General features: G+C 37.9%; 1 protein-coding gene across 2 annotated transcripts in view; it reads left to right on the top strand.

The window, feature by feature from the left end:
* The window catches only part of NPAS3 (neuronal PAS domain protein 3), a 1,017,265-nt gene that overhangs the window by 193,694 nt on the left and 795,768 nt on the right, over window positions 1-27,803 (top strand). The window lies entirely within an intron of this gene.

Here is a 27,803-nt window from a genome sequence, read left to right as displayed (position 1 = left end):
TTTGTTCTGTAAGCCTTCACCTGAAGTACAATAAAAAAAAAAAAAAAGAAACCACAAATTTATTCTGTGGCTCTTTTTATTTTTTAAGAGCTGCTGAGCATTTTAGTGCAAACAACTTACGTTGAGAGAAAACATGAAATCAAAATATATTGGCCAGATGCCAGAATGGAATGTTAGTGATTTGCTTGCCTCTACTGAGATAGTGTTGGATGCCAGTTGGCCAAACACAGGAACATTGAGACTTTTGTTTCTAAGAGGAGGCGGTGCATGGCCATAAGCCACATTGGGTTCATTAGGTGCAGTCGCTACATGACACAGTTAATGTGATGACAGAAATAAACTCTTCAGTGACTCAATTCTAGTGGCACCAATTTTAACCAATTTATGAGACAATTGAGTATGTTCTGCACTCGGGACAGATTTTAAAAAATATGGTGCCCATTTTCTTCAGTTTATTTGACTTTCCACACACTGTTCAGTTTATGAAGATTCAGATATGTATTCACTAAGCATGTCAGCACTGAGAACAGGAGTCAAGTCTGTTGGTGGTGGTTAAGGTTTTATTAACCAACCTAGGAATGTAGGAATGTATCTAGAAGAGGGTTTATGATGTGGGAGAGCATCTGATGTATTATGATGGGGAAGTGTGTGTGTGGTTTCAGTAATCTGTATGTTTGGTGATTTTTAACCTTAGTATTTCTTGACACAGTGATAACAACATGCAGATTGGATTACATCTGTGTTTGTTAAATGCTGAGATAAGAAATTTGTAAAAAAATTTTTTTTTTTTTTTTTGCAAATAATCATATTAAACATGTAACCAAGTGACGGTTCAATTTGTCAATGTATTTCTTTCAAGGAGCATTAAATTTTATTATCTTCAAAAGGCCTAAAATATAACCTTTTATTCCATTTTAAAGATGAGAAAACTGAGTAAGAAACAGCAGGGAACTACCATGATGGCGGCTGTTTACAAAATCTGATGTTTCTGTTTTCTCTGGCTTACAAAAAGCGACCATGTTCACTTCTGAACTTACGCCGTGTTCCAAACTTCGTATCTAGTTATTTATTGGTTATTTCTACCTGGTTTTAACTAAATCTTTAAATAGATTACATGGACTGCTAAGGCATGGCAAAAACTACCCTTTTTTATAATGACTAAGATTATGCTAGATAAACATGCAGAGAAATTACAGGACCAGGCAATAGCTAATGTTAACAAGTCCCAGGTTAGTTCTAATTGTACCTGTTGGTGCTGTGTTAACAATGCAGTCATACACATTGAACATCTTTTGTTACTAAGGAAAAAATTGATCAAACTATGTGTTCTGGAAACAACACCACCATTTTATTTAGAAAATAATCTCATAATGACATGAGCCAGACTGATGGGTTTTACTAGTTTCCATGTCTGGTATCTTTCAAGATGGTTCCCATTTGAGTTACTTGAAAGACTTAAGCTTAGATAAAGAGAAATGTCTTTTGCTTCTTCCTGGAGACCTGACTATCAAAGGTGACTCTCTTGAATGTGATTATGGAATAGTTACATTAAACAAGAGGGGCAGTGGTGGTTCATTGATAGAATTCTTGCCTTTCATGTGGAAGACCTGGGTTCGATTCCTGGCCAATATACCTCATGCGCAGCCACCACCCATCTGTTAGTGGAGGCTGAACAGGTTTCAGCAGAGCTTCCAGACTAAGACAGACTGGGAAGAAAGGCCTGGTGATCTACTTCAAAAAATCAGCCAGTGAAAATGCTTTGGGTCACAACGGTCTGATCTGCAATTAATCACAGGATGGCGAGGTACCAGGCAGCGTTTCCTTCCATTGTGCATGGAGTTGCCATGAGTCTGGGACTGACTCGATGGTGGCTGCCAACGAGAATAACGTGAAACAAAGTCAACGAAAAGCGGAAAGCAGTTAGTGAAGTCGCTTCTAGAGATGGGAAAACCTAGACTGAATGACCTCTTTTTGTCCTTGGTAAGATCAGTCACAGACCCACATTCTTACTGAAGACATTGCTTTATACTTGCATACAACATAGTCATCCAAAATAGACTTTTCCTTCTCATTTGTAAAAATTTAGGAAACATTTTGTAAGATGCATTAGTCTAAAGCCAGTGGACATTATTTTGAGAGAGAGAAAAAAATACATCTTTACCTCTGATTTAAGGATTAACTACCAAGATTTGTCCACTAGATAATGGCAGCAATTCAAAAGAAATTTTTTTAAGTTTTCACCTAAGCCTTGTTATAAGGGTGGGAGAAATTAAACTGGTTGGTTAGGCTTGTGTGGCTTTTTTTCTAACTACTGAGTTTTTTTTTTTTTTTTTAAATAAGATGTATTAATAATTATTTTAATCAACATGTCTGGTCATTGAAATCATTTGATGTTTTCATGGAATGTGATTGTATTGGGGACAATACCTGGAATCCTTGAGCAGCATGTGAAGTCAGTGTGCAGCTGCAGCTTCCAAATGCCAATTTGTCAGCTCAGATCCAAGTTTCTAATTCAGTTTGAGTTCATCCCAGGTTTGTGAGCCAGGCTCATCCTACACCGGACAAGAGTGAGATTTTCAGGACTGTTATCTATCAAAGATGTTTTGTCAATCAAAATAAATAGATACATAAGAGGGAAAACAAATCATTAGCCCACTAAAGTAGATGGCTAATCAGTTGGAAGCTTTTGAAAAATTGTGAATATGACTGTACCTCAGACTGCCGCTAGAGACCTGCTTTAAAATGAGGAGAAAAGCTATTATTACCTTAAGCAAAGGGTAATGATAATAATCATCTTATGTGCTTTAAAGATCATTTCATTTCCAGAAAATAATTTGAAGAGGCAGATACTAATATCTACTTACTTCAGAACTAATGCACAGAAGTCTAAGCAACTTGCCTCAGATCACACAATAAAATGTTATAGAACCAGGAATAGCATATGACTTTCTAATATTTCAGTTCTGAATGTTTCTAGGAAAGGTTGACTTTCTCCCTTAACACTGTGAATAAAATGATTATCTTAAAATGGTTAATCTGAAAACGTGTATACATGCATTGGTTTGTTTGCATTTGCATTTACCTCCAGGAGTGGGCTGGGGGAACCTTGGCTATCACTTCCCTTTGAGTGGTACCAGCTACTGTGTTGTCAGTCTCTCTGGTGCCTTTGGTCAGGGTAAAGGCTGCTTGATGGGTGCTGCCTGTTGCTTACCAGAAGGTAGCTATCAATTGAACCAGGCATCCTTCTGAGCTGGATTCTTTACCACGGGTTCCTTCTGACTCTTTCCTCTGTGTCTCAGGGCTGGGCAGTCCAAAGATCAAGTTAGATGTCCAGCTGTGGCTTCATGCAGCATGAGAAAATATACTCTCTGCAAAGTGGTTGAAGTTAAAAAGGGCAGGTTTATAAGTTAGCAAACCAACTTCCCATTTTAATTCCCAAGTTCCTTACATCAGTACTTCTTGAAGTGTAATGTTCCTTGCCTGGAGTATGGTACTGGTGTTCCATTAAGTAGTGAGCAGCAGTAGTAAGGGTGACAATATAGATACACACACAGAGGCACACACGATGTGTTTTTAACTCTTAGTAGAAAAATATAATTCAAATTTGAATTGCTTTGTAAATTTCCTATTTTTAGGACTTCCATGCAGAGAAAGATACCTGTCTTCCTTCTAGAACTAGAGAAGGGTGTTAAGCCATCTCCCCATTCACTGATGGCTAATTAGACTCCTAGTGTAACTGGTTTTGTGTTGCTGGAAATCACTTAAGACAATTTTTGTTCTGTGTAGGGGGGAGAAAAACCAATAAGAACAGACCACAAAATAAACAAAAGTCTTGAAAATTCCTGGCCAGCTAAGAGCTATTAACCACAGGTTTATTGTGTTTATGTATCTTAAAAATGAGGGGAAAAAAACATTCTGGGCAAATACTATAACTCTATTATATCCATAAGCAAACTATTGAATTGTAAAATATAGCCTATGAGTTTTCTCTTAAGAAGAAAATACATTTAAGAATCTGCTGTGACAAATCAATAAAAAAATGTGTACAAAATTACAGGAACAAATAGAATGTTGTTTTTGACTGGGTTTGTTTATATTGAAACTATATTATTTTATGTGAAGTATTGTAATACAACATTAGATTTGAAAACTCTGTGTTGAATATCATTTCTGACAGCCTTTTTTAGGGTCACTGAAATTCCAATAATTCAGTCTAGAATTGAAGTAGATTCCAGAGGAAAATTTAATATAGTCTGCTTGCCTGCCAGCTTCAACATAGTTTCAGAGCATTGAAATGGTTTGACACATTGAAATATAAAGTACATTTGTCGTATCTATTGGTGAAGTATTTTATGTGATCGCATCTAACAAAGATCAAGTTAGAGTAAACTTACACTATTTTTTTTATGTGTTTGTGAAGAGGATTTTGTTTTATCTTGTTTTCTTTACAGTCCTGATTCGATTTATTACAAAGTCCAATAAACTATCCCTAGTAATAATAAAGAAACACATTGCCTGAACCCATTTGGAAATGCAGTGGAACGTCTCTGAAGTGGCAAATGATTGTGGTAATACAAAGATTCATGTGAATTCAGGGTTGTGTCACAAAAGGGTACTTTCTAAACAATAATATAGTTTCAAATTCCAACTCCAGCAAATAGAAACCAGGTAATTAGAGGACAGTTTTTAAACCTTTGAACCTCAGTTTTCTCATGTGTAAAATGGGGGTGACACTACTAAGCTTGCCAAATATTATGTTTGTTTTTATTTTTTGCTTTATTAAAGATCTGAAATACTATATGAAGAACCCTAGCTCAATGCTTGCCACCTAGTAGGTATTCTCTAAAAACTTCTACTATCATTCTTATGACTTCTGGGAATTAAATTTCACAGAATGAAATTTACAGTATCCCTGGTTATTGGCATACCTAGGAAATATTGAAATGAGACTCCAGTATAGTTTGTTTCTTTGGTAAAGTACTGCATTAGATATTGCAAAAGTAATGTAATTTTCCTGGTATATATGTGGTCCTGCATGTTTATTTATATGTTTGAGCGACTTGGGGATTCTTGTGGTGAAAGTGTAATGATAAAGCTGATTCCGTTTCAGATATCTTATTGCGCACAGATTAAACTGTGATGGACCTTAACATTGTGCAGCAGTGCTATTTATGAAAATACACAAATCTCTTTTCATTTTTACATACAGCCATGCACACATAACCTTCAATCTGTAATTCAGATGTCAATTTTAATAGTTATAAATGCAAGTAGACAACATTTAAATACAAGTCTAATACCAGTTCTTTGTAAGAAGACTAATTTCATGTCCTGGTCAAGAGCTCTCAGTAATAGCATTTTTGATGATGTGGTTACAGTATATTATGTTGAATGAGGAATTCTGTTTAACAGAAGTGATTTCATGACCCTAATCATTCATCATTTAATATCTAACTTATTTAACAAATACTATCTGTTTTAGAGATACGTTTCACACACTCATATATATTAATCATGATTACATATATGTGTATGTATATCTTTATTTAAATACCTGAAAAATATTAAATATTCTCAATAATTATCCTACAGATTTTTACACATTACTGATATTGTATGATCTGCCTGTATCTAGTATAAAGTGATTTGCCAACGTTGTAAAGTGAATATGTGATGAGTAACAGTAACAGTTTCCAAAATGTTTTCTACAGAACACAGGTTTCACAGTATTGGTAAGAGATATTTAAAAGAAAGTTTTCAGGTTGAAGTAAATTTGAAAAACATTGAGTTTTTACAGTAGGACTTCTGAAAGCATTTAATGTACTTATTACTGAATTGCACAGTAATAGTCTCTGGGAAAGTTGTAATATGCTGTTTTCCTAACCTTTCTGAACACAAAAACCTTTTTAATTTTTCTAGAGCATCTTACACGATTAATAATCATTAGGTCAGACTTTGGTAAATGTAAGCTTACATGGAAACGAGTACTATATACATTTCTGCATCAGTAAATCCAGTCAGGAGGTAGGAACCACACCAGCCATTTGAATGGAGAGAATTTAATATAAAGAATTGTTAATTAGGTATGATTTTGTTAACTAAAAAGAGAACACTGACTTATCATGGAGATAGCAATTAAAAGATAAACCAAAAAAACCAAACCCGTTGCCATCGAGTTGATTCTGACTCATAGTGACCCTACAGGACAGAGTAGAACTGCCCTGTAGAATTTCCAGGGAGTGGTTGGCCGATTCTAACTGCCAACCTTTTGGTTAGCAGCTGAGCTCTTAACCACTGTGCCACCAGAGCTCCAATTTAAAGACAATAGTTGCAAAAGTGACTACTACCCCTAGGGCTGGGGGGACCATAGAATTGGTTGGAATTACTAAAATTAGTTTAGGGGTGGGACCCCATGAACCTGAAACTCAGTCCTTGGATGGGGGCTGGGGGCACTGGCCATGTGGTACTGGTGTCTCTCAGGGTACTGGTGATGGGGCTGATCTACAAGTGTTGGAAAAACTACAAACTTAACTCGGCTGCTGCCTCAGGAAGGAACTGGTTAATGGTACCAGACAGGGAGCCCATAGAGAGCAAATCTCTTCTAATTCCTTCTGCCTTGCAGCCTCGCTTTAGTGCCCTTTATGGCAGAGCCTACAGAAATGTGGTTTGTAGAGTCCCAGCCTCAGCATCACAGGGCAAGGTGTAGATGGGTGGCTTTAAAAAGGAGAACAATAGCTTAATAACTGGCTTTTTAGCAATCATGCTCTTATAAAGAAGCTAGTTGGGATTTTCAAAATAGTCCTATTGCCGTCTGAAATTAACTTTGCTATAGTAATTCACAAAGCAAACCAACTCACTTTATAATTTATGTCCACCATGAGCTTACCATATTCTATCATTATGGTACGGTTTTCCCAAAACAGAACAGAGGTTTAGTTTAAATTTAGTTTGCAGCTTGAAGCAATACATTGTTGATGGCCTGCACAGTTTCTAACTTTTTATGGTACTCAACACGTTTCTTGTGCTTCCTGAGATTCATATACTGAAAGGCATTTGAAAACAATTGCACATGGGTTCAAGCAGAAAGATGCTGTGCTGCTGAAAATCTGTGAGATGCTAATATGGTGGTAAGGTTATAAATGAATAATTTCTTTTATAAGGATCAGCACAAAGCTGGTTCCTATGAGGCAGAGGTTGAAGATGTCTCAAATGTCCAGCTTTGCCAAACTACTGCACCACTCCATCATCTCTAACATCAACTACTCCCTCTTCCCTCAGCAGTCTCCCTCTCATCTTTGGGTTCCCTAATACACTGCAGTGTCTCACAAAACTCATGAACCTTATAAAGGAAACGACTCATTCGGTTGTGGAGGCTGGTAAGTATGAAATTTGTGGGTCGGGCGTAGGCTTCTCCCCGCCTACGTGGCTGCAGGGGCTGACAAACCCAAACTGGCAGTTCAGACCACAGGCTGCTGGCTCACAAGGCTGTGGAAGCTGGTGGATCAGGTCACATGATAGGCTGCCACCCAAGTGGCTGTGGAGGCTGGTGAATCCCATAATTCGCAGGTCAGACGGAAGGACTTTGGCTTGAGTCCCAAGAACTGGAGGTCAATTGATCACGAACTGGATGCAGGATCCCGATGCAGAGAGAGCGAGCCCTGCCAGGACATCCACACATACATCTCAGATGCAGGTCAACTCCAGGGAAGGGGTAACTTGAGTAAGGGTGGGACTTGAGCCATGCCCTCCTGCAAGGCTGCAACCCAAGACACACCCTACACCAGTCCTGTTTCATCAGCCTGTAAAGGTCAGGATCCACAACGCATAAAGTGGAGGACAGCCATACAATATGGGGAATCATGGCCCAGCCAAGTTGACCCATAACCCCAACCATCACAGGTTCCATACACCTTATTAGCATACTCCCACGCAGTCATTGTGTATGAGTCACAGAGACCATGGCTAGAAGGGCCATGTTAGGTAATTTATTACTCTGAAGGTTACTTATAGAAGACTTGGGTATTTGACAAACTTCCTGGATTACTGAAAGGATACTTCTTAAACAAGAGTCATTAATAATGATTGAGAGAGATAAACACGCAGATGTAATCAATAAATGAGAACCTCCTTTACTGTGTGAGTCTTACATAATACTGTAGCAGTGAGAGTTTTTAGTAGTCATATTTTGGGTTTACCTTATATGTGATGGTCACATTAAACTCTATTTATTGACAAAGTCCATTTTGACATAATGGCTGGGGAGAAAGCCAAGCAACATTACGAGTCTAGAAATTAAGGAAACAACTTCTAATATAAAAGAGAACTCTTGCCAATGGAATATGCAACATTTAGAGAGTTTAGATGTATTAGGGTAGGTTATAATACTGTCATTAAAAGATGCAAAAATGTTTAATAAAATGAAAAGAGGCTTGAAGAAAGAGACCATGGAGCAGTTGACTTTAGAAGATGGGAGGAGGGAGGAGTTCATGACTACAACAAACCAGCCAGGTATGGAAGAGAATAAAGATTGCTATTCCAAGGAAGACAGGATAAAATAGAATTTCAAGAACAAATAATAAAAGTAATATTACTAACATTATTAAGTACTTACCATGAGCTAGTCTTTGTTCTAAGTGCTTTAGGTATATTAAGGAAAAGGGTAATATTATAAAGGGGTGGAGAAAGGTCCTGAAGGCTGTGGACTGAAAAAAAGGCTGTTGGCTTTGACAGTTGGAGTGTTATTTGGGAAAAACATTGTAATGCACTGAAAGGATTAGAAACTAGGTTTCCAAGTTTTAAGGAAAGAAGGAGTAGCAAGGAAGTTGATGCAATGAGTCCAGGCTCATCTTCACGGAGGTTTATCAGTAGGGAAAGAAGGATCATGTACAAGTCTGTCAACTTTTGCTCAGTGCTTAATGACTCTGTTGTTGTTAGTTGCTGTCTAGTCAGCTCCAACTCATGGAGACCTTATGCAAAACAGAACAAAACATTGCTCAGTCCTCCGTCTTCATGATCATTGGCATGTTTGAGTCCATTGTTGTGGCCATTATATAGTGCCTCCTAACCTAGGGGGCTCATCTTCCAGCACTATATTGGACAATATTCTGTTGAGATCCATAAGGTTTTCATTGGCTGATTTTTGGAAGTAGATTTACAGGCTTTTCTTTCCAGTCCATGTCAATCTGGAAACACGGTTGAAGCCAGTCCATCATGGGTAATCCTGCTGGTATTTGAAGTACATAGCTTCCATAATCATGGCAACATGAAAGCCGCCACAGTATGACAGACTGGCAGACGGGAGATGAGCTTATGACTATAGATATGCTTAAAAATTCAGAAGATGAACAAACAATGCTGATGTCATAAGACATCTCTTTTGTGAGTCTGAGATTATGATGGGCTACCAGTGTCTCTGGGAGGATAAAAAAGTATGATTATGAAAACAACTGTGTGTGATCCTATGTAATATTACAATCTAACTAGAGTAGTTGAGTTAAAAAAAAGTACTTAAGAAATTATTAGAAATTATCTACATGAGTTATCTGAATATAAAAATAACTTTCAAAGGAATTTTTTGCTGTTTTTCTATTAGATGTTTATCACTCTGTCATCTGCAGTCATAAGGGATTTGTTTTCATGGGAATTTAGACTATTTCTATAGGTAGTGACTTAGAATGAAGGCAAACAATGGAAAATGTTATGAAGGTGACCTGCTTCTGTCTGACAATTTGGCCTAACTCACACTTAAGGAGAAATCTCCTAGTTTAGCTCCCTAACTTGTAAACTGAAGACTATTTCAGAGACTTTAAGAGGCTCTTTCTAGAAAAAGGACTTCTGTATTTTTGTAGACCCAAAGGGGTCCATCTTAAATACTTAACTTCAGTTGTCATGGCTCAGTGCCTATTAGCTGCAATACACAAATGGGAACCTCATCCAAATTACCATCTTCCTACAAAAAAAAGTCAATAAAAATATGGTGTAAACTGCTGAGGTGCCTTTAGGTGGGTTTTTGTAGGAAATATGTTAAAAAAAAGATTTGTCCTATTTTCAATCAAAATGCCACTCAGTAAGAGCAGTTTCCCAGTTGAATTATGAAGAGGTTGTATCTTATTTGAGCATCACCATACATATTTTGTTGTTAATTTGGAAATTAAACAGTATACATGCTTCATTCTGCTCTTTGTGAAGCTACCCTTTATTTTATAATAAGGCTTAACCTTTGTTTGGAATTGTGTGTCTTAATTTGCATAATTTCCCAACTAGCTTCTTTATACTGGGCATACATTGTGGTTCAAATTGGAATCACATTTAAATAACCTTATTTCTAAAGTGTGTGTGTATATGAGTATATATATCCATCCATACACACATGTGCATACATAAACACACGTGTGTATATATATACATACACATGCATGTAGATATACATGTGTATGTATATATATACACACGTGTGTGTGTATGTATGCACATGTGTGTATGTATGGAGTCCTGGGGTGGTGCAGTTAAGGTACTGTACTACTAACTGTAAATTTGGAAATTCGCATCCACTCACAGGCACCACCCAGGGAAGGAAGGCCTGGTGGTCTACTCCCAAAATACCAGCCATTGAAAACCCTATGGAACACAGTTCTCCTTTGACACACATGGGGTCACCAAGAATCAGAATCAACTCAATGGCAACTGGTTTTTGTATATATATATACATATGTATGTGTGTTTATACATATGTGTATACATATACACACACGCACAAAATTAAACAAATGTATATATGTAAGTTCCTCCCGATTTATTCAATTGATGGGCTGCTTATAAATTTCTTTCTTTTATATAACTTACAACACACCACCAAGATAAATGTTACGTTAAGTCAACGCTTGCTGCTTTAAAACTCCTAAAACTTCAGTAGTTTAAGACAACAATTTCTTGTTTTTAGAATTCTTCAATATGCATATTACTGCTGGACAGGAAGTTGCTGCCCCTTCTAATCATTCAGGAACCCAAACTGACAGAATGTGGGCCAGGCTTCCAGAGTCAACCTCCCAGTCTGCTAGAAGGTGAAAGAGAAAGCAGGAGCACCAGGGGAAGCTTACAGTGGGCCAGGCCTGCAAGTAGCACACATCACTTCTGCTCATATTTTATTAGCTGGAACTCCATCACATATGTGTATGTGTGTATATGCATGTATATATGTGTATAATGCACATTCCTATCCAGTCGATTAGTATTACAACATTATTGTTCTATTGCAATTGTAACGTGAAGATAAAGCAGGTCCAACCCCTGAGGGTATTTGACTGGTCTAAGAGGGTCGCAGTCAAAAACTATGTGCGAGTCTAGACTTGAAGTCTAGACTGACCTCACACTGGCTACTGTGAAGCATTCCTGAGGACTCTACCTCTATTGAAAGGATCAATTGCTATTTATAGTAAATATCTACTGTCATGACAGAGAAGGAGGGCAAGAGCTGTGTAAGCCAAAGAGTTTGGTATTAATGACATTTCTTTGAGTTACTGTGCTGTGATGATTTAGGTTTGGTTGTGTTACAGAGTAGCCCAAGTTTGTGTTTTGCAGATCAACAGCTTTCTAAAGATTTGCTCATTTCTTAGATGACAGTGCATAAATCTGCCTGTAAAACGCCAAAGATTCCTGAGAGAGAACAAAGACTATCCTATTGAAATTTACATAAATTTGTATCTTTTATTTAGTAAAACCCCAAACCCACTGCTGCCAAGTTCACTCTGATTCATAGCAACCCTATAGGACAGAGTAGAACTGCCATAGGTTTTCCACAGCTGTAAATCTTTATGGAAGCAGAATACCACATCTTCCTCCCAAGGAGCCATTGGTGGGTTCAAACAACCAACTTTTTGATTAGCAGCTGAGCACTTAACCACTGCACCACCAGAGTCTTAATATTTCCACTAATATCATTAAATACCTGAAAATAACTTATGTGAGAATCAATACATGTTGCCAGTAGTTAATGAAAGCAGCAAATTGACTATTTAATGGTAAAATCTTCCTTGATATTTTTGTGTGTCAGTTGACTGACTCATTTTTCTCTTTCACTTGTATGTGAACCAGTGCAGTGTTAGCCTAATTTATTCTCTCAATATACCTACAATTTAGGCAAGACTGAGTGGTAGATAATAGTTACATATGACTGTTTACAAGTGAGAACTCAGTTGGACAGAATAGCATTGTTTCTTTGAGGTCAGTGTCTATGTCTGAGTCAGACCTGAAATTTGGGTCAGTGTATTTCTAGTCTAGTTCCCTATTTTCTTGTAGGGTATTATGTTGAGTGTCTCATATGTAATGAATTTTTGTCTCTTTTTTTCTCTCTCTGTTTAAATAGTATGTGTCACATTTTATTTTCATAAAGTCAAAGATGCTTGAACTTTGGAACATAAAAATATGCAGAATTATCAAGTATCTAAGCTCAGCAGTACTGCTTTTACTTATGATGGGCATTGGAGGTGGGAAACTATACTTAATTGCTTGAAAAGTTTTTTTCTTTTTTTTTAAAGTTGACTTAATAACACTGTCTTAGTTATCTAGTGTTGCTATAACAGAAATACCACAAGTGAATGAATGGCTTTAACAAAGAGAAATTTATTCTCTCACAGTCTAGGAGGCTAGAAGTATGAATTCAGGGTGCTAGCTCCAGGGGGAAGGCTTTCCGTCTCTGTCAGCTCTGGGGGAAGGTCCTTGTCATCAGTCTTCCCCTGGTCGAGGAGCTTCTCAGCACAGGGAGCCCAGGTCTAAAGGATACACTATTCTGGCTCTTGTTTCTTGGTGGTATGAGGTACCCATGTCTCTCTGCTTGCTTCTCTCTTTTATATCTCAAAAGAGATTGACTTAAGACACAACTTAATATTGTAGATTGAGTCCTACCTCATTACCATAACTCACTAATCCCACTTCATTAACATCATAGAAGTAGGATTTACAACACACAGGAAAATCACATCAGATGACAAAATGGTGGACAGTCACACAATACTGGGAATCATGGACTAGCCAAGTTAATGCGTATTTTTGAGGGACACAATTCAATCCATAACAAATACCATCTAGAACAGAATCCTAGAATGTTTATAGCCCCATTTTCCTTCAGGAATAAAGTAACTATAAATATTTTACATATTAAAGAAAATGTTAACCTTGCCTTTTCTGCCATCCTATTTGAAACTCCTTCTTAAACTTCTGTACTCCCTCCACACAGCCTATCTTACATTGGAGAAGGCAAATTGTATGTTTCAGTTTTTTGACTTTACAAATCTGAAAATTCCACAAATTAAAAAACAAAACAAAACATCTTTTTCTCATACACATGCTTGTTATTTCTCTAAGATCAATAAAATGTTTAGGAGCACAAACAAATTCATTAATTAGCTTTTGTATCCAGGGCAAAATATAGCAGGCAAGTTGAAAAATGAATTGTTTATTTTTAGAGGGGCTGGGAATAAAGAACAATGAAACTTTCAAATAAAAGTAGTTGGACCTTTTTGCTGTGGATTTGAAAGTAAGTCCAGAAGGCTGAGCTTAATATAACATGTGGCAGGTGGCCTGCGTTTGCCTGGAGAATTCCTTTAGGGCAAGACAGCTCAGCAAACACATAAATCCTTTTTTCTCTGTTATCTAGTAGCACATTTAGTTGCCATGGGGATTTTATTTATGTAGCAGATCCTCTGCAGTTCAGTTTGTGCCTGAAGTTTAACTGTACAGCTGTTACCATAAATGCTACATGGCAATATTTTCCAAACACAGAATCTAGAACAAAAAGAACAGTTTTTTTTCCCCAGCATTGATTTTGCTTTTTTATGTTCCGAAACATCTTAGTAAAGCATTATTATATACCAGGAAAACTTCACAAGTTCCAGTCAAGCGGTTGGTACCATTTAATATTACTTAAATTGTTCAGTTGCAAATAAATTATGTGAAAATGTGGCAAATATATTTTAGGTAAGGATAAAATTTTACAAGTTTAAATGAGAAGCTTGTTCATATTTTTTAAGAGATTTGATTTCACTGCTAGTACTTTTTCAGAGAGTTAGGATCAAATGATAAACAAGACAGAAATGCTTGCTACTGTCTAACTTCTCACTTCCACAGCTCTCTTAATATTTCTTTTCTACTATCTTTTGTGGAGGAGGGAGGAAAACAGAAAAATGGTGATTGTTTTTGCAACAGTTAAGGGACATCTAAGTTTCTCCAGCTCAGGAATAGGTCCTGATTTGGAATGAATTGCTTTTGTTTAGTCTTGATTTGTACTACACCAGATAAATCACCAGTATGTCTCTTTTGCGTGAAGCAGTATGGATTGGTCAATGAAAAGAGGAACTGATGCTTTTAGATGGAGTGCATAAAATTACCACACACCATCTGTGTCCCAGTGCACCGGGAAAATGATGAAAACGAAACTTGAAATCCAGGTGAAGTTCCTCTCTTTGAAAGGTAGTAAAGTATTCTGAATCAAGATACATTGTTCACATCTTCCTCCCCCATTACATTTCGGGTATGCAATGTTGACTGTTTGAGAGAACATCATCCTTACAAATGGTTCTGCTCTAGTTAGAGGGTCAAAATAGACAATTTTAAATGATAAACTAAATGAGGAACTTCTGTTTAATGCCATGTTTTCTTGGCAGTAACTAAGCAGCTTAAGATTAAAACTACCATACTTCAATAACCAAAAAAAAAACATTACTGTCGAGTCCATTCTGACTCGTAGCTTCCCTATAGAACAGAGTCGAACTGCTCCCTGTGATTTCCAAGGCTGTAATGTTTGTGGAAGCGGACTTTATGGAAGCATATCTTTGTCCCGCAGAGCGACTAGTGGGTTCAAACCACCTACCTGTTGCTTAGCAGCCAAGCCTTTAACAACTGCACCACCAGGGCTTCTTCCTTCCTACTTTGATTTAAAAAGAAAAAAAAAAAAAAAACCGTTGTGACTGAGTCGATTCCAACTCATAGTGACCCTACTTCAGTGGCAGTTATTAAACATCATCTCTGCTAGGAGCATATACCTGACACCTTTCAGATATTTCTTTTTCTGTTATAAATGGCCACCTAAATATGAAAATGAACTTTGTAATTACTAGAATAAATTAGAGATTTTAAATAGCAACTGTTAACAAGCTTTGTCTACAGGTTGGGTACTCTGGGCATTGAAGGTACCACACCTGTTATTATGGTTAAGTGTTTGGCTGCTAACCAAAAGGTCAGCACCAGCTGCTCCTTGGAAACCCTATGAGGAAGTTCTTCTCTGTCCTGTAGGGTCGTTATGAGTCAGAATCGACTTGATGGCAACAGATTTGTGTTTTTTTGTTTTTTAATTTTTGAAATGTTTTGCCTTTCAGTGCAAATTCTTAGCAAGTGTTTCATGTCACTTCTTAGGGGGTATGGGAAGACAAACACACATGCTCCCTTGTACTTGCATAATCAACAGTGATGTTCAAGTATTCAGTTTCATTACGAAGTCATTTTTTTTAAAGTCAGCAGTCTTACTCATTATGACCTTGCTACTCAAGTGTGGCCACGGACCAATAGCATTGGCATCACCTTGGAGCTTGTTAGAAATGAAGACATTTCAGCGGACCTCTACCTCTACCTCTGCATTTTGACAAGATCCCTAGGCAATTCAGAGGCATATTGAGTTTGAGAAACATTGGGCTATTATCCAAAAATTTAGAGATAAAACTACATTTAAGATTATTGTGAAAGGGAAGTATGGTTTCATCAACTATTATAGGACCGGCTAGTAGCAGATCACCTTAGCACTCTTCTCATTTTTCTGACTTCTGTATTTTAAACTCAAAAACACCCCATATCCTAATGGTCTCCTCATCTTCATTCTTTTCTCCCTCCAGAAATACAAGTTGGCTAGCCATTATACTATCTGAAATGTTTTAATGGCTCCCTCTTTGCTTATGGGCCCAGTCCACCCTTTCATCTTCATCTCTCAACAGTCCTTTGCATCCTGATCCAAAATCACACCCAATGACTTATCATGCCCTGGACACATCATGCTGTTTACAATCCATGCCCTTGTTGTATATGTTGCTCTCTTTTCTGGGAACATTCTCCTCTCCCTCACCCGACAAACTTACTCATACTTAAAGACCCAGTTCCTGTGTCTTCTAGATGAAGTGTTCATTTAGAGACAGGCAGAATTAGTTTCCATCCCCACTGGGTACCTGTAACACTTATGCAAACCTCTGATACAGCATTCATGACACCATAGTCTACTTACTTTAAAGTCTGTCTCCCCAACTAGACTGATGCTCCTTCAAGGCAACACCCTTATCCAATTCATCTGTGTATTTCCACAACCCTGGAAAGTACCCAGTCCATAGCAGGCACTCAGTAAGTTCTTGTTGAATGAATAGATGAGGGTCTGATCCACTTAAATAGATACATGTTTTCCTTTTTAGCCAATCAGAACTGCTAATAAAATGTGGCTTCAGGGGAAATCAATCCACCCTCTTCTTCTGCCATAACCTTTATAAAGAAAAATAGCTTTCTGTTCTGAGTCATGTTAGACACTCTGAAAATAGGAAGTATAATGGAAGGCCACATATAAGGTAAGGTGTGAAAAAAGAAAAGTGCCTGAATTGGGAAATTACTGAAGTGCAAATGCTCAATTTGAGAGAAGCTGGTGTACCTGAGAAAACCAAGGGTGAACTAAAAATGGGTTCTAAGGATTTGATTATACTTAAATCACCCTTATTAGAGGTTGAGGATTTATTGGCTATCACTTTGATGTTCAATTAAGGGTTGAAAGTTTATCTTTGAAACAACATACAGCCTTAAAGCAGTGTATTTTACTTTTATAAGTATGATTTTCATATGCACAAATGAACTTACAGTGTTAGTATATTAGCATCAGTACACAGGGAAAAGAGCATATGGGATTTTTTGCAAATATAAATGGTAGTGGTTTGCATCGAGCTATGATTGTTTTGTTAGTATAAATTTTTTGCATAGAAATGGCACAGGGTTATAAAGAAATGCATTTATGCTTTTGGACCAGACATGCTTGTGTGTGTTTCTGTCTTGTGTGCCTTATAACTACAGCTACAGTTGGAATTGATGGTGATATTTCTAAGTTGCACTGTGGAAACACAAAACAAAAAATTTCAGTAGTTCATCAGTAAAAGTAGAAAATTTGAACTAAATGACTATCACCTTTCCCCAGAAGAGGGACGCTTTAGATAGACTTATAAAATATAATTAAATAATAACAAAAATAGGCTAGTAATGCCTGGAATGAGACGTTACCATGGAAGTCAATGATACTTCTAAAAATCAGTTGCCATCAAGCAGATGCCCAGTGTAAGAGTAGAACTGTATTCCATACGGTTTTCAATGACTGATTTTTCAGAAGTAGATTGCCCGGCCTTTCTTCCAAGGTGCATCTGGGTGGACTCAAACATCCAACCTTTTGGTTAATAGCTGAGTGCATTAACTGTTTGTACCACTCAGGGACTCCATGACATTTGTAACTGCTACTTAATTCAAAACCTTTTATTTTTAATTAATCTGTATTTTGCAAACCAAAGGACAAATTATCAGTAAGGACCAGTCCCTGTAGAAGGACACCATGCTTGGTAATGTAGAGGGTCAGCGAAAAAGAGGAAGGCCCTCAATGAGATGGATCAGCACAGTGACTCAAACGTTGGTACAATTGTGAGGATGACGGAGAACTGGACAATGTTTTGTTCTGTTGTGCTTGGGAACCGACTTGACGGCACCTAACAACAACAGAGGTCACTGGGATTAGAGTTTTGGGTTTTCATTTTAATAATGCTGTTCTCATAGTATTGGACAAGGGTTTTAAGGAATCTGTGGTCCTTATAGTTCTCAATGTGATGTTCTGATCCTCCTAGATACAAACTGTCTTACTCTTTACTGCATACTAGGAAGGAGCTCAAATGCTTAATTGTCTACTGGTTTCACTTTTACCACAAGCTTGGTAGATCTGAAATACAGTTTTTAAAAAGGCTGAGATGAGTAAGAGTCAGCAGGAGAAATAAAGACTGAGGGGGAGAAGGCCAAGAATAAAACTTTTTGAAGGATCATTTACCTCTGAGAAACAGTTTCCTGAAGAAGTCAGCAAGTGATCACATACGGCTTTTTATCGTAGAAAGCTTATATGAGTAACTTTAATTACTTGGCTGAGGAGGCTGGTAAAACTGTGTATTTCTTTAAACCGTCTAGGGTATTTAGTGTTTAACATAGCACATGCATGGTGATTAATAAACATTTGCTGAATGGGGTGGGGGTTGGGTAGGGGCACAAATCAAAGCCAGTATGTGCCAGTGGAGAGGGAAGCAGAAGGCAGCAGGAACCGAAATATGCCCTGCCTAGACATCAATAGAAGATAGAGGGAGGGAGGAGTTACATAATTTCCTCATAATTTATGCCCATTGCCACTGAGTGGATTCCGATTCATAGCGACCCAATAGGACAGAGTAGAACTGCCCTAATGGGTTTCCAAGGCTATAAATCTTTATGGAAGCAGACCGCCACATCTTTTCTCCTTTGGAGCAGCTGATGAGTTTGAACTGTTGACCTTTCAGTTTGCAGCCGAGTACTTAACCACTGTGCCACCATGGTTCCTGTCATAATTTATAGACTCCCCCCCCCAAAAGGAAAACCATGCAATTCTGGAGAAATAATGGTAAGCTTAAAAACTGATAACAAGTACCAAACTAAGTGGGAGAAAAATAAATTGAAGTACATTCTTCTGTTGGTTTTCTTTTTTTGAAAACTTGAGAGGATCAGTTAATATGATAAAATCCGTGAGGCTGGCAGTGTTTTCTTATGAAGTTCTATAGGGGAAAGATTATGTATATTTCTTAAGGAAACTGGACTACTTGTTGAAACTTTTCCCCTAATACTATTAGGGTAGCTGTTTGGGGCTAAAAGATTTTCTTGTGGTACCTGGGATAAGAAAGGGCAAGTCTTTTCATTTTTACGTTTAAGAGACAGCATAGTTTAGTGGATAAGGGAAGGCAGAAACTCTGAAGCCAGATTACTTTGGTTTAACTCCTGGCTTTGCCTTTAACTGGCTGAGGAACCTTGAGCAAGTCACATGATCACTTTTGCCTCAGTTTCCGCATTTATAAAATGGGGTTAATAATGCTACTTATCTCTAAAGATTGTAAGGATTAAATTAAATATCATGTATACCAAAGCTTTTAGAACAATACTTGGTATGTAGTAAGTACTGAATGTTATCATTAAGAAATAACTTTTTTTTTTTTTGGATATACAATATAGAGAAACATAAGATTGATAAATGCCTATATCCACATCAAAACAGAAAGCCATCTGAACACTGATATTAGGAGGAAACCTTAATACAGGAGAGAAAATTAGTAAGTGAGAATATTGCAAGACAGAGTATTTAAAGAGGAGGGAAGACACCACCTTTGAAGCAAATTTTATAACGCAATGTAAAGCAAGAAGGGTGCTTAAACAGTAATTGATTTTGGAAAGGAAGAGAAGATGTTACAAAAAGAAAAGGGCAATGATGAGTTGTAGAACATAAACAAGTGAAGTTATGTCTGCCTTTCAGGACCCATGGTAAGGAAAATGCCTTAGGAAGCTGATAGGAATAAAAACAATTCAAAGGAAATTTAGAATGGAATTAGTTCAAGTGGCTGAAGAACTACCTATAGGAAAACACTGACAGGAGAAAGAGGAAAGAAGGGAGAAGTATTTAAAGGACAGCGAAAAGAGACTATACAATTTCTTCCACTAAAATACCAGTGTCTTAGGCTGGGTTCTCTAGAGAAGCAAAAGTATGTGAAGTGTATAAATATATATATATATAGAGAGAGATTATATCAAGGAAACAGCTCATGTGTTTGTAGAGGCTAGAACGTCCCAAGTGCGTGGATCAGGGTAGAGGCCTCTCCCAAGTCACAGAGCTGCAGAAGCTGGCAAGCCCAAGATCGGAAGGTCGGAGAGCAGGGCTCCCACTCACAGTCTGTGCAGATTGACGAATCCCAGGTTTGGCAGATAAGCTGACAGCTCAAGTCCCAAGAACGGGAGATGAGACAACAGGAAGCAGCCTCAGGATCCAGAGAGCAAAAAGCCAGAACGTCTGCTTATATACAGATGCGGGCCACACCCCCAAGGGGACTCCCTTTCATCTGATTGGCTACTCACAGTATATTCAATCATGGGAATGATTACATTAAAAAAAGGAGAATCATGGCCCAGCCAGGATGACACACAATCTTAACCATCACAACTAGCTTCTTTTTTTTAAATATGTTGTTGTATTTTAGGTGAAAGTTTACAGAGCAAATTAGTTTCCCATTCAACAAACTGTGCAGAAAGTGTTCCATGACATTGGTTTCGATCCCCACACTGTCAGCACTCTCCCCATTTCCCATCTGGCTTCTGCGTTTCCTGTCATTTGGTTTTCCTACCCTTTCCTGCCTGCCTTCTCTGCTTTTGGGCAAATGTTGCCCCTTTGGTCTCGTATAATTGTTTTAAGGAGCATGTTCTTTGCCGATGATGTTATTTATTTTATAGGCCTGTCTGTTGCTTCACTGGAAGGGGGCTTCCAAGAATGGCTCCAGTTCCACGTCAGAGGGGTGTCATAGGGCCATAGTCTTGGGGCTTCTTCCAGTTTCTATCAGGCCAGTACATCTGGTATTTTTTTTATGAATTTGATTTTTTGTTCTACATTGTTCTCCTGCTCTGTCCGACCCTTTGAGTGGCCAGTATAAAATACTAGCTTGTTGAGAGGAGTGGCTTTATCTTTCTTCTTTGACCTGCCTGTGCCCAGCCCTGTGCTTGGCATGTAATGGATGCTTAACAAGTATTTAATGAATTTATGGTGGAGTGAATTTAATTAATGAATTTAATGAACAAATGAATTAAGTTCATTAACAAATAATTTTTACAAGAAACAGAATAGGCCATGTATAAAATAGAATTTAACTGTTAAATATAAAGGAGTATGCTTATGGGAAATAGATAAAAGTGAAATTTATCTTCAGGTGACAGAAGTAGAAAATTCAAGAATCAAGTTAAAGAAATAATGAGAGAGATTTTTCTCAGAATTTCTCAGATAAAGTAATGTAAGAAAAAAAATGAACATGTGTTTTCTCCTGAAAATTCTGTTAAATACAGATGTATTAAGGATTTAGGGGCAGAAATGGCTAATGGAGAGGTTAAAAGGGTGATCAGTGTATGACAAAAGGTAGGATTTTTGAGTGGCAATGCTCTTCACTGAACTTGATAGAGAAATGAGTATTTCTTTCATTGAAATCCTTTAAGAGGTTCCCAGTGTGCTTCTCTTTAAATGGGGAAAAACAAATGTCTATGAAACATAGTTTAGCTGCTTTCTGTTTTGTATCCAAAAGCCCTGGAAGTGTTCAAACTCAGTTTATCAAATGTTTATGGGACTATTAACAACTGGAAGTAGGAATTAGAAATAAAAATCTTTAGAGAATCAAATCCTTAAGAAGATCACAAACTGCTTAATTACTTAAAAATACCAATGTTATTAGGTAGTTGGATTGTTTACTTTTGATCAAGCTTATGTATTAAAGAGCATAAGGGATTCTTTAGGGTAACATCCTTATTTAGATTATCACTAATTTGTGTAATATGCTTTATATGGATGTTGAACACAAATGACAATTGGTATTGCTAGCAAGTTGGAAAAAGGTCCCAAGAAGAGTTACCATTTAGCCTTCAGCTATATGCCCTAGAGATGTTAAAAATGTAAGTCCCCATATGTTACACTGAAGTGACTCCTATTAGCTGTGTGTGTTGGTGGGCTGGAGTGGTCAGAATCTGTATTTTACCAAATAATCCAGTGATGGTGATACACGTGGTTTGGGGATCACATTTTGTGAATCATTGGTCTGATGGAAAATATAGGATTGTTACTATGATGGAGAAGGTCAGTGTGTTATAGGAGTCCAGAATGGGTGGCTCCATCCAGGAGGGGGTGGAAGGGGACTGGCCATAGAAGGATGTCCTAGAGCTGATGTTGTTGTGTGCTGTCCAGTTGATTTCAACTCGTAGCAATCCTGTATGGTAGAGTAGAACTGCCCCCTAGGGTTTCCTAGGCTATAATCTTTACGGAAACAGATCACCAGGTCTTCTCTCTCATGTAGCCACTGGTAGGTTCGAACTGCTGACCTTTCGGTTAGCAGCCAACCACTTAACCATTGTGCCACTAGGGCTCCTTTTTCCTAGAGCAAGAGGTATCAATATGGAGAATGATGGATGGGAAGGCTTGGCCAGGAGAAAGGGCTGAGATGTTGGATGGTAGGGAGTAAAAGGTAGCAGATTTTTCAAACAGAAGGAAGAGGAGGTGTAAAGATTCGGACAACTCATGGCCCTTGTTTTACTTGGCAGGCTCCTTTTTCACTTTACATTGTACTGGAGTTCAACAAATACATGCTGAGTACCTCCTATGTGCAAGATTTCACTTCCATTAAAGATAAGACTTGTTCCCAGCCCTAAAGAAGCTCCCATGATTGGGGACATGTACATCAATGTGTGACTTAAATGTTTTAAAGTTGCAAAATGCTTGTGGATTATAAAAATGCATGTAATATGTATAAGCTGGAGCCGTGGTGGCGCAGTGGTTAAGAGCTCGGTGCTAACCAAAAGGTCGACAGTTCAAATCCACCAGCCGCTTCTTGGAAACCCTATGGGGCAGTTCTTCTCTGTCCTATAGGGTTGCTATGAGTTGGAACTGATTTGACAGCACCCAACAAGAACAATGTATAAGCTATAAGACTTAATAAAATATGCACCTGTGAATTCACCACCCAATTTAACGAGTAGAACATTAGCAATACTGTTGAAGCTTCCTGGATTTCCCCCGAATTTCATTCCCATCCCCTTGCCTCTCCTAAGGTATCCTCATTTTTGCATTTATTGTTCTTGTTTTTTTTTTTTTTTTTGTTAATTCTAAATTAAATCATTCTAGGGCAGATTCCTTGGGATTTCCTGTATAAACATCATATTCTCTGTGAATGAATAGTTTAATTTTTGCTTTCCTTATCTTATTTTATATTATAAATTTGATTCTTCTGATATTTAACCACCAAGAAGGATTTTGCTGTAGCTTTTTCATGGATATCCCTTATCGAGTGAAGAAAGTCCCTTTATTTTGCATGTGCTAAGAAATTTTTTTTTTAATTATGGATTTTTTGGAATTTTATCAAGTGATTTTTTTTGCATGTATTGATGTCATCTGATTTTTCACCTTTAACCTATTAATGTTGTCAATTACATTTAAGGGTTTTTTTAGTATTGCACTTCTGGTATAAAACCAGCTTCGCCATGCTTTCTCTCTGTTATACACACAGCTAAGTTTAGTTTCCTAACATTTTGTCATCATGTTTTTTATAATTTATTGAGATTTGGTAAAGTGACATCCATTTTAGGGTTAATGAATGATCAGATTCTTATTCATGTAGGTGAGTCTCTTATGTCCTAAATGTATGAAAACATATCGATTCAAGCATTTTTAACAATTTAGTTGGGCTGTGTAAGTCAAGTTTGATAAAAAACTCATTGATTCCACTTGTAAGTATTGTACACTAATGTCATATCAAAATAGTGTGCATGTTAAATATATTAAATACTAGATATGCAGCAACCTAAGACTATAAGTGTTAGTAGAGTTTTTTGTTGTTTAAAAGGTGTGTTGTGTATTCATCAGTGAAAGGAGACTTCAACAGGTAAATAGGAATAACCTTGCTGTGTAGGCTGTGAGCTTCTTTTTTTGCCCATGCCCAGGGACCTTCTCAGATCCCAGCAGTTCCCAGTGATCCTGTTTCTGCTTTTTGTTTAGTCTCTTGGCTCTGTTTCCTCTTCTTTGGGTAACCTTTGTTACTTACGTTACTTTGAGGTTCTTCCTCCAAAGAAGACATGCTGCAGAATGGACAATAGTTTCTCATTCAGGGGACATGAGAGACTAACTTAACTGCTTCTTTGCAAAAAGAGGTTCAGACTCTTTGCATTTTATGGGTTTTGCCACTTATTGCCTTAGAAATGGGCAGGTGCTGACCGCAATAACAAACATGGAGGAGTTAGAAAATTTCTGGAGTTTTCATTATGTGGGCCCTCTAGTTTTTTTCTCTTTTCAGAGAAGAAAATGGAAAATCCTAGAGCTTTATTATTGAGGATGTGGCTTAATGTCCTAAATCCTCATCCCGTAAGTAAACATATGTGTCTGGATCCACTAAAATGCATCTCCCTTTTCCCTCCATGATGGATCCACTTGATACAAATTCTCTAAGTAATAAGTAGGCAGTTTGCATCCCTAAGACTCACTACTGAAGGATATTCAAATCTACAAATTTCTTTACAGACCAGAAATTATCTGGCCTAGACTTGTCTTCACTTATTAATTAAAATGGGATTCTACCCTAACTGATAGCAGAGAAACAGGTGGAGTTTTCCTTCTATCATGTATCTGAGAAATACACAAGTTGTCATGGTATAGTGTTAGTAATACAGTTTTGGAGTGATTGGGGTTAGGAAAAACTCATATAAAATTTATGAACAGAAAAACTTCACATAAATCCCAGTAGTACTATTTTTTTATGAGAGTTTGGAACAACATCTAAAAGCAGTTTAAGAATGAATGGAAATAGGAGGTGGGACCAAGATGGGAGAGGAGTCAGATGCTTTCTGTGGTCTGTCTTACAACAAAGACCCCAAAAAACAAGTGAATCAATTATATATGAGTCTAGGAGCCCTGAACAGCAAAGGCAAAGTTGAAGAATCCGACTGAGTAGCACGGGGAGGGAGAGATGGTTCGGAAGCAGCGAGGAGTTGCCAGACCTGACCTGGTGGGAGTTGGCACCATTCAGGCCGAATAGGCTGACATGCGCAGTGAGGCAAGCAGTGGCGCTTGGGAGGTGTTTTCCACATTGATGAGACTGAGTGGCAGAGTCTACTCAGGCCTCCAGAACTAGTGAAAAGTGGCACTCAGTCTGTGAAAGATAAATGAGTGTGTCTGACCTACTGTGCAGATCAAAAAACACCACCGTTTGGAAAAACCTCTCTCCCATTTACCTGCCCCTCCCTGCTCTACACTGGGTCCCAGGCCAGCTTCAGTGATTGCCAAGTCCCCTGGTCCAGAAATAGGACCAATCACATGCCCTGAGCCATTCTCCAGGCCTTGGAGAGGGAACAAATTAACAAACAGGAAAAAAATAATCTGCCATCTCCCCTAAGCTGGGAACTCAGGGTAGGCACAGTTTCTTTGCCTAGGCACAGGCATGTCCCCTTGGTCCATGGACTTTGAATGACTTTCACCCCTCCATAGACCTGTGTGGGCCTATTTCAGCACCGTAGGCCCTCATTACCACAGTACAACAGGGTATATATACCTAAAGCCTAATTTCAACTGTATCAGCTATATGGAGAAGTGGCAGGTTCGTGACATTTGACACTCCTCTGCCCATTAAGCAGCATCGTCACCTATCCACATCAGGGGACTGAAGACTGGTGGCTCCACCCATGCCACCTAACCACCTGCAACAGGGATCCAAGAATAAGTGGTGCCTCCTAGTCCTTACAGCCAACAGCATTGGGTGCCAATAGTCTGGCTACAAAACCCACCCACTTACACACTCTAGGGAGTACGGACATGCTTTCCTCCCAGACAATCAGGGGAAGCCATCAGCCCCTTGCCTTGCTCAGCGTGTGACCACCTACAGCAGCCAGATACCTGTGCCTACACCAATCACCCCTGCCTGTCTAGGACTATAGGTGAAAGCCTGCATCATATACTTGGTGACTGACTACCTGGACACCTGAGCTGAATCCATACAGGAAAAGTAAACAGACTCCTGAGCTCACATCCCTAGTAACAGATCTAACCACCTGGTGACAGGATGTTAGAGCTTCAAAGGCACCAAGAATCAAACTAGCTCACATGAGCAGCCTATTTGGGCATATCAAACCAGAACAAAACAAGAAGCTAGGACACAGTAAGCAAACATAAATATCATAAATATATATAATAAATTATTGATGGCTCAGAAACAGCAGTCATTATTAGATCACATAGAGGCAGACCATGATGGCTTCAGTAAGCTCCCAAAACAAGGAATCAGGAAATTTTCTGGAGGAAGAGAACTTTTGGAATTACTGGAGGTAGAATACAAAAGATTAATATACAGAACTCTTCAAGAAATCAGGAAGCAGATCAGGCAAAATGCAGAACAAGCCAAGGAACGCATAGACAAAACAATAGAGGAATTTAAGATTAGAGACGAGCATATGACAAATTTAACAGGCTGTAAGAATCCATCGAGAGACAGTAAACAGAAATCCAGAAGCTTAACAATAAAATTTCAGAATTAGACAACTCAATAGAAAGTCATAGGAGCAGAATTGAGGCAACAGAAGTCAGAATTAGTGAGATTGAAGATAAAGCACTTGACACCAGCTTATGTGAGGAAAAATCAGATAAAAGGATCTAAAAAAAATGAAACCCTAAGAATTATGTGGGAGTCTATCAAGAAAAATAACCTACAAGTGGCTGAAGTATGAGAACGGGGGTGGGGGGGTGGGGGGAGAATGACAGAAAATACAGAGAGAATTGTTGAAGATTTATTAGCAGAAAACTTCCCTGATATCATGAAAGATGAGAAGATACCTATCCAGGATGCTCATCGAACCCCACATAAGGTAGATCCCAAAAGAAAATCACCAACACATATTATCACACTTGCCAAAACCAAAGATAAAGAGAGACTTTTTAAGAGCGGCTGGGGATTAACGAAAAGTCATCTACAAAGGAGAGTCAACAGACTAAGCTCAGACTACTCAGCAGAAACCATGCAGGCAAGAAGGCAATGGGATGACATATATAAAGCCATGAAGGAAAAAAATTACCAGCCAAGAATTATATATCCAGCAAAATTCTCTCAAATATGATGATGAAATTAGGGCATTTCAAGATAAACAGAAGTTTAGAGAATTTGCAAAAACCAAACCAAAATTACAAGAAATACTAAAGGGAGTCCTCTGGTTAGAAAATCTCTTAATATCTGATAACAACCCAAGACAAGAACACAGGACAGAGCAACCAGGTATCAACCCAGATAGGGAAGTCACAAAAATAAAAGCTAAAACACTGAAAATAGGGAATGTAATCAATATGTAAAAGATGACAACATTAAAACAAAAAAGAGGAACTAAAAAATGTAGTCATAGATCTTTCATATGGAGAGGAAGTCAAGGCGATATAAAGAAATAAAAGAGTGGTTTAAACTTAGAAAACTAGGGGTAAATATTAAGGTAACCACAAAGGAAACTAACAATCCTACACATCAAAATAAAAAAACAAGAAAAACATAAAGACTCAGCAAATACAAAATCAACAACAATGAAAAAGATGAAAAGAAAATACGTAAAGAAAAACGACTCGCACAGAAAATTAAGTGGAACTGTCAACAACACACAGAAAAAGACATCAAATGATAGCACTAAACTCATACCTGTCAATAATTTCACTGAATGTAAATGCACTAAATGTACCAATAAAGACACAGAGAGTGGCAGAATGGATAAAAAAAAATTCCGTTTATATGCTGCTTACAAGAGACACACCTTAGACTTAAAGACACAAACTAAAACTCAAAAGATAGAAAAAATACATCAAGCAAGCAGCAATTAAAAAAAGAAAAAAAGGAGTGGCAATATTAATTTCTGACAAAATAGACTTTAAAGTAAAATCCACCACAAAGGATAAGGAAGGACACTACATAATGATTAAAGGGTCAATA

Source organism: Trichechus manatus, unplaced genomic scaffold, assembly GCF_000243295.1.
Source record: "Trichechus manatus latirostris isolate Lorelei unplaced genomic scaffold, TriManLat1.0 scaffold00043, whole genome shotgun sequence".
NCBI lineage: Eukaryota > Metazoa > Chordata > Mammalia > Sirenia > Trichechidae > Trichechus > Trichechus manatus.
The sequence above is the reverse complement of the archived record's forward strand: the minus strand, read 5'-3'. Positions and strand labels throughout refer to the sequence as shown.